The sequence below is a fragment of the Apteryx mantelli genome, chromosome 14, assembly GCF_036417845.1.
Source record: "Apteryx mantelli isolate bAptMan1 chromosome 14, bAptMan1.hap1, whole genome shotgun sequence".
NCBI lineage: Eukaryota > Metazoa > Chordata > Aves > Apterygiformes > Apterygidae > Apteryx > Apteryx mantelli.
In genome coordinates this window covers 21,134,399-21,140,398 of record NC_089991.1, presented here as the reverse complement: position 1 = coordinate 21,140,398, position 6,000 = coordinate 21,134,399, and the positions used below count along the sequence as shown (strand labels likewise).

General features: G+C 52.0%; 1 protein-coding gene across 2 annotated transcripts in view; it reads left to right on the top strand.

The window, feature by feature from the left end:
• The first annotated feature begins 765 nt into the window (after positions 1-765).
• SIL1 (SIL1 nucleotide exchange factor) overlaps positions 766-6,000 on the top strand; it is a 115,367-nt gene continuing 110,132 nt past the window's right edge. The window contains exon 1 of one of the 2 annotated variants that reach the window (XM_067304787.1): positions 766-773. The gene's annotated coding sequence lies outside the window, so the exon portion shown is untranslated. Of the gene's footprint in view, positions 774-2,413; positions 2,463-6,000 lie in introns of those variants that run through there. The other variant, XM_067304786.1, reaches the window with a different exon arrangement.

Here is a 6,000-nt window from a genome sequence, read left to right as displayed (position 1 = left end):
AGGCGGAGGAGAAGCAGTTCGTGTGCCTTCCGGACTGACTTTCTCACCTCTTTTTCAGTGCGGTCCAGGGGACCTTAGGTGCCAAGACTGTGAATTAACACCCTTGTATTTACCTGAAACTTCACTATCGCCCTCAAAAAGTGTGAAAAATAATGGGGACAGATTTGAGGTGAAAGCAGCTGGTGGCAGGCAAGACATGATGGGCCAGGCTGGCTGCATCTGATGCACAGAGGTGCAAATGTCACCTCCTCCTTTCCCCGCAGCCCGTCGACCACAGCGGATGGCAGGGGACTTGAGATCCCTGCTGCCCCGGGCCCCTGCCACAGAGCGGGATTTACACTGTACCAGGCCCCCCCGCAGCCCTGCTAGCACGGGAGGGAAGGGCCACCATGGGCACCGGGTCCTGCACCCTTTTGTGGCTGCATTGCTGGCGTTTGGGGGATTGTGGCTGTCTCTGTTCCCCTCCAACTTCCCTCCTAGCAGTGCATCCCACTGCCAGGATCCCGGCGAGCTGTGTGAAGGGGACAGTGGTGAAACACAGGCAAGGCAGCTCTGAAGCCATGTCCTGAGCGTAAGAAAAGCACTGCAGGGTCCTTGTGGAGGCCAGCAATCCTGACTCAGATCTCTGTAACTTCTCCAGGTGACTTGGAGCCGGAGAGCATCCCACGTACCGCTGCCTGGCTGCTGAGCCAGTACCCTGGGGCCACTCCAGCTCAGCCCAAAGGTCCTGCTAGCCCAGCATTGCACTGAGTGCGGCCACGGTCGGTAAGAAGGTAAGAACCAGAGAAACATGCAGTGATGCTTCCCCAGACTATCCTCCAGCCTCCTGTGATCTGAGCTGAAGGATTGCCTGAGACGGAGGTGGTAGCCTTGTGTTTGAACATATGTTTAAATGCCCTCAGCAGAATTTTATCCTGTGAATTTGTCTGGTCACTTTTTGAGCCTCTGTAAACCGTTAGCATCCACAGCATCCTGGGGTAAGAGGTCCAACAGCTTCAGCACGGGTGGTGCCAACAGCCGCTTCCCAGTTTATTCTGAACCTGGGGAGACACTGAACACATGATCTCTGTGAGACCGAAAATGTGGGGGGCCAGGGGTCAACCTGTGACACGATCCAGTGGCAGAAGCCATTGACTCTGAACACTGCCCTTCGCTCTGCTGCGGAGGTCAGTGGTACCTCTCCTTCCCGATTGATGCCCCAGCTCAGCCCTGCTTATTTTGCAAGATGATGCCAGAATGATCTGCTCAAGCAAGTCAGCAGCCGTGGAGGAGTTTTTCTGGCTCCTAATTGCTCCTGTAATCCTTTTCTTTCTTTCTTTCTTTTTTGACAGCAATAAGCATACAGAGGCTAATGTGTAATGCCTTTTGCTGTCCTTCAGCAGTGTGCTCTGCAATACTGTGCTCACCGATGCTTGCCATGTCGTGGCAAAGCAATGATGTCTGCAAAGAGCAAATACTAGGTCTTTTATTTGCCTCCCTCCCTCCCCTTCTGCTGGTTAAGCAGATTTAGGATGAGCTGTTGCACAGCTGGTGCCCAAAGATGACGAAAGAAGAGTGATCTCTATGGTCTAATATAAGTCAGTGGGACGATGCAAGATGACCAAAGCAAAACTCTGAGTGTTTAGAATCAGCACAGACACCGCGAAAGGGGAAAACTCTGAGTGCTAAACCAACAGGCAAAAATCTGTCAGCAAGCAGCTAGCTGCGGCACCAGGCCACCACCCTGTCCCCAGAACACAGACATCATTTGGAAAAGTAATTTATTTAACCATTTCCCTGCAATTAATACTGAAATGTAATTAGACAATCATTTCCAGTCTGATTGGGTTTCTTTTTGGCCTGATACTGCTTTAATGGAATTGATATTTGTTGTCAGGAACAGGCCGTTTGCCCAAAACAAAGGTGTCTCTTGAATACCAAGGAGCAGCGAGACCAATTGCTGCTGATTGCTCAAGCAGCTCCTTAAGGTTTCTACTCCTCACTGCCCTGGGTGGAACAGGGCTGTGAAAGAGAGATTTTCTGTCTGGTGAAAACCCTGCTAGGCTGCCTCACTGGGAATCCAGCAAAGCGACCATGGCGTGTGGGGCTGCATTTACGTTCCCTCAGTGGAGGTAGTGACGGGATTGCAAAGAGCTGTTTCACAAAATGTTTAGGCCTGCGTCCTATCGCCACCCCCTCAGCCCGTGTCTCCTGTCACCCTAAATAGCCCTCTCGCTCGACACCTGCCGTGCGGGGCTGTGGGGCGCAGAGGGGCGCGGGCCGCCCGCTAACCGCCCGCCGCCCCCCGTCAGGCGGGACGGCCCCAACGGCCCCGCCCCAACGGCCCCAACGGCCGCCCGGCGCGGGGGCGGGGCCCGGCGCGGGGGCGGGGCCGCGGCGATGCGGCGAGCGCGGATTGGCGCAGGGGGGCGTTTTGGTGGTGCCAGGGGAGGGGGCGAGCGGAGCGTGCGCAGTGAGGAGCGGTGAGTGCGGGGGGGCCGCGGGGCTCGGCCCGCCGGCGCGTGGGCTCTGCCGGTGCCCTCCCACGGGGGCTGGGGGCCGCTGCCGAGCCCCGCGTGACGCAGAGCGCGCGCAGCCGTGCCCCCCCCCTCCCCGGCACGCGCTGCGCCCGTTGCCGGGGGCGGCGGGGGCGGGGCCGGGCGGGCGCGTTCGCGCGAGGGGCCCGGCGTGGGGCCGGGGCCCTGCCGCGGGCCGCCGTGGGGTGCGGGGCTGGGCGCTGGTGCTGGCACCGGGGAGGGAGTAAAGGAACTTGCCCTGAGTTCAGTCGGCGTTTGCAGCCCGTCCTGGGGAGGAGGGGGAGAGAAGCGCGGCCACTTCCTCTTTTTTTTTTTCCGTCTTTTTGACCAAAACACGTAGGCCACGGCGTCGGCTGTGGTGTGTGGCTTGTGCGTGGCAGCGATGGGGCCAAAAAACTTGCTGGGGTGGGGGGAGGCTATTGTCCATCTCTTTTTCTGCTCGCATGAGGTGTTCGTTAGGTGCTAAGCAGCCTGGAAGGCTTCCTTTGCCTATGCGCAAAATTAATCCGACTGGATCGCTCGCTTGCCGCTCTGTCCCTGTAAGAGAGTTAAGCATGGGACTGGCAGGCCTGCGGACACCGGGATCCCTTGCACTGAAGGCTTTTAAATACAAGTTCAACACACAGGAAGTTTGGGTTCTCTCCAGAGCACCACAGCAGGCTTGGTGACCTCAAGCCCTAGCACCTTTGATGTCGTTCAAGGCCATAAAATGGGTTTTTATTTCCAGGTTATCCACTCAGAACTTGGAAGTCTGAGTTAATACAGTTTAATTATTTTGGTACAAGCTTACATATGGCCCTTTTACTGGAGAATAGGTGAAATTACATGTTGCACAAAGCAAGAGGGTGAAAACTGAGGAAATGAGATTTTTGTATACAAACACAGAATATTGCCGTAAAATATTTAACTTCGGTAGTTGTCTAACACTCTTACTAGAAGTCGTCTTTCACAAATAGTCAACACCAGCCATCTCTCAAGATGCCCTAGGTTTACACTAACATGTCTTTTTGACATGATATCTTAGTGGTGCATTATTTATTTTTCAGTGTTTTGCTGATAAAGCTAGCTTGGTACAAATATGGTTTAGAGGTGGAAAGTATGACTTCACTGATAGGTTTAATTGCTTGCCAAAATAGGATAATCTGCAGAGGCAAAGCAATTCCTGTTGACAGAGCTGTCTGTTAGGAGGCTGTTCCAGTGCATAGCTGTGGTAGGAGAGCCTTTAAGTGCAGATAAGCCTCTAAAGTGTTAGAAGCAGATGATGCACCCTGTCTTTTACTGAACATGGTGCCACTGTGTTTCTGCTCTATATGATCCTTTTGAATTCGTTTTTGCTCTGGAAGTAGCATTCTTCATTCTTTCCTCCTCTTTTTTCCAACCTTGCTTTAAAATGACCGGTCTGGACCACCCTGGTGTTCTTCAGCAGCCTCCAAGGTGCTTCTGGGGTGGAAGCGTTCAGAGGACTGTCCCAGAGACTCCTGCAGCACAGCTGCCACGTGCTTCAGTGCAGAAGTGCAGCTATCAGGAATGAGAACGGTTTCTGCAAGGTCCTGGGGTCTGTGCTCTGTAGGACCTGATTTACTAGATTTGATGACTAGATGGCCTATATTTACTAGATTTGAAGGCATACAAATACGTTCTTTTTTGTGGAAATAAGCTGGAAATTGGCAATTCCTGATGAGTTGTCAGAATAGCCCTTAACCATGCAAAGCTGCCCCGATACCCTAGAGAAATGAAAGATGGCTATTGCCACCTTCCTTCTCGCTATTGAGAAATTCTTTAGTGTGAATAGTAAAACACTTAAACCAAAAACAAACAAACAAAAAACTCTCCAGCACCCCCACATCCTCTCTCTAGCTGCTCTTATCTCTCAAGGAATTTGAAGACTACTTAAATACGGAGTTGGTTGAGCTGGGCAGGTGTGATTGAAAGCTCATGAACTATACCCTGGAAATTTGCAAGGTGATGGATTAATGGGATAAATTCAGGGATCATACATCTTCTATGTGCTAGTCCTCTCTGCTGCTGACTCCCTCTGTGGCCCTTCATAACCTGCTTCAGCAGTCTTACCACTCGGTTTTCCCCTCTGAGAGCTAATGTTTAACTTTCACTTTCGGAGTAGGTGAATGAGCTTCAGTTAAGATTTGTCAAGCGTTTTGTTGATAAGTTCTATATAAAGCTGGTTATTATTTATTATTAACATGCAGATATTCTTAGCGCCTGAAATCAGTAATGACGCAACACTAGGGATCTTCTGGGAAACAGCCATGTGAAGAGAGATGGAGTGTCTCACAAAGGGTTTTGTCAGGTCTCTTCTGGCTGTGGTTCAAAAGGCAGCTCGTTCCTAAATTTCTGATTTAAAAAAAAAAAAAATTCCTCTCAAGGCAGCATGAAATCCTAAATGCACTAATGTTCCTGGAAGTTGAGCGCAAATTTTGCATAAGATTTGCAGATGTTGCTCCGCTTCCAGGATTTGTTGCAGAGCTGTCAGTCGAGGTTCTGTTCCGCGCTTGTGCAGCTGGGGCAGCTGTGCGCGTGTTACGTCAGCTCCTCGGGCACAGCTGCTCTGTCAGGCTTTGAAACACCTTGTTCCAAGGAGCACCTACATCCTTACAACACATTTGTAACCCTTACCTCAGATTATTCTATCTGAAGTAGTAAAGGATTCCCTGCTGGACGGGGTGATGATCCTTAAAGGCTCTAGTCTATTCCGCACGTCAGTGGGGCTATTAGGGAATAAAAGAGGTGGAAAAAATCTCACCCTGCCCCACCAGCAGATAAGGCCCGCGTCCCCTCCCCTTGCAGCATGCGGGAAGACTCTTCACTGCCCAGATAGCTTGGTGGCAAGCAGAGCTGAAGGGTTTTCTTTGTAAAAGCTAATGAAGATATGAACCGAAGCTGGCGTGGCCGTGCTCGTTCTGTGGTGGTGTGTGGGCGCCCCTTCAGCAGAATAAGGAGCTCTATTGTACTTGGGGGAAGGGAAGGCTGTTAACTGAGCTCTGAAAAGTCACTGCTCTAGTGGTGTAGGAGTGGCCAGATGGAGGATGCTAAAATCAAATACAGGGCTGGAAAAGGCTTCTTCGTACCCCTGTTTTGAAGCCAGGTGATGTATATTCAGATTCAGACTGCCCAGCGGTGGATGCTTGTGCAGACCTGTGGCAAAGTTCTCTCAGGGCCTTGACAAAATCGCAGGCACAGGATCTCCCATGTTCGTGTTTCGGCACCTTCATGGGCTCCTGGAGTGCTGCTCCTGTGTCTCCAGGGGCAGGTCCTGAGCCGTAACGCTTGGGGTCAGCTGTGATGCACTGCTGTAGTTTCCTGAAGGCAGGAAAAGCCCACAGCAGGCCTGGCTGGGCAGAAATGGGCCTTGGCAACAAAGGCTGATAAGACTTGTCTTGGGCTAGCCCTGGCTCGTTGCCTTCTGTCCTCCCATTAAGGTGATCCCACACTCTCCCTGGCCGTAGCCTGCCTGACATCCTTATCT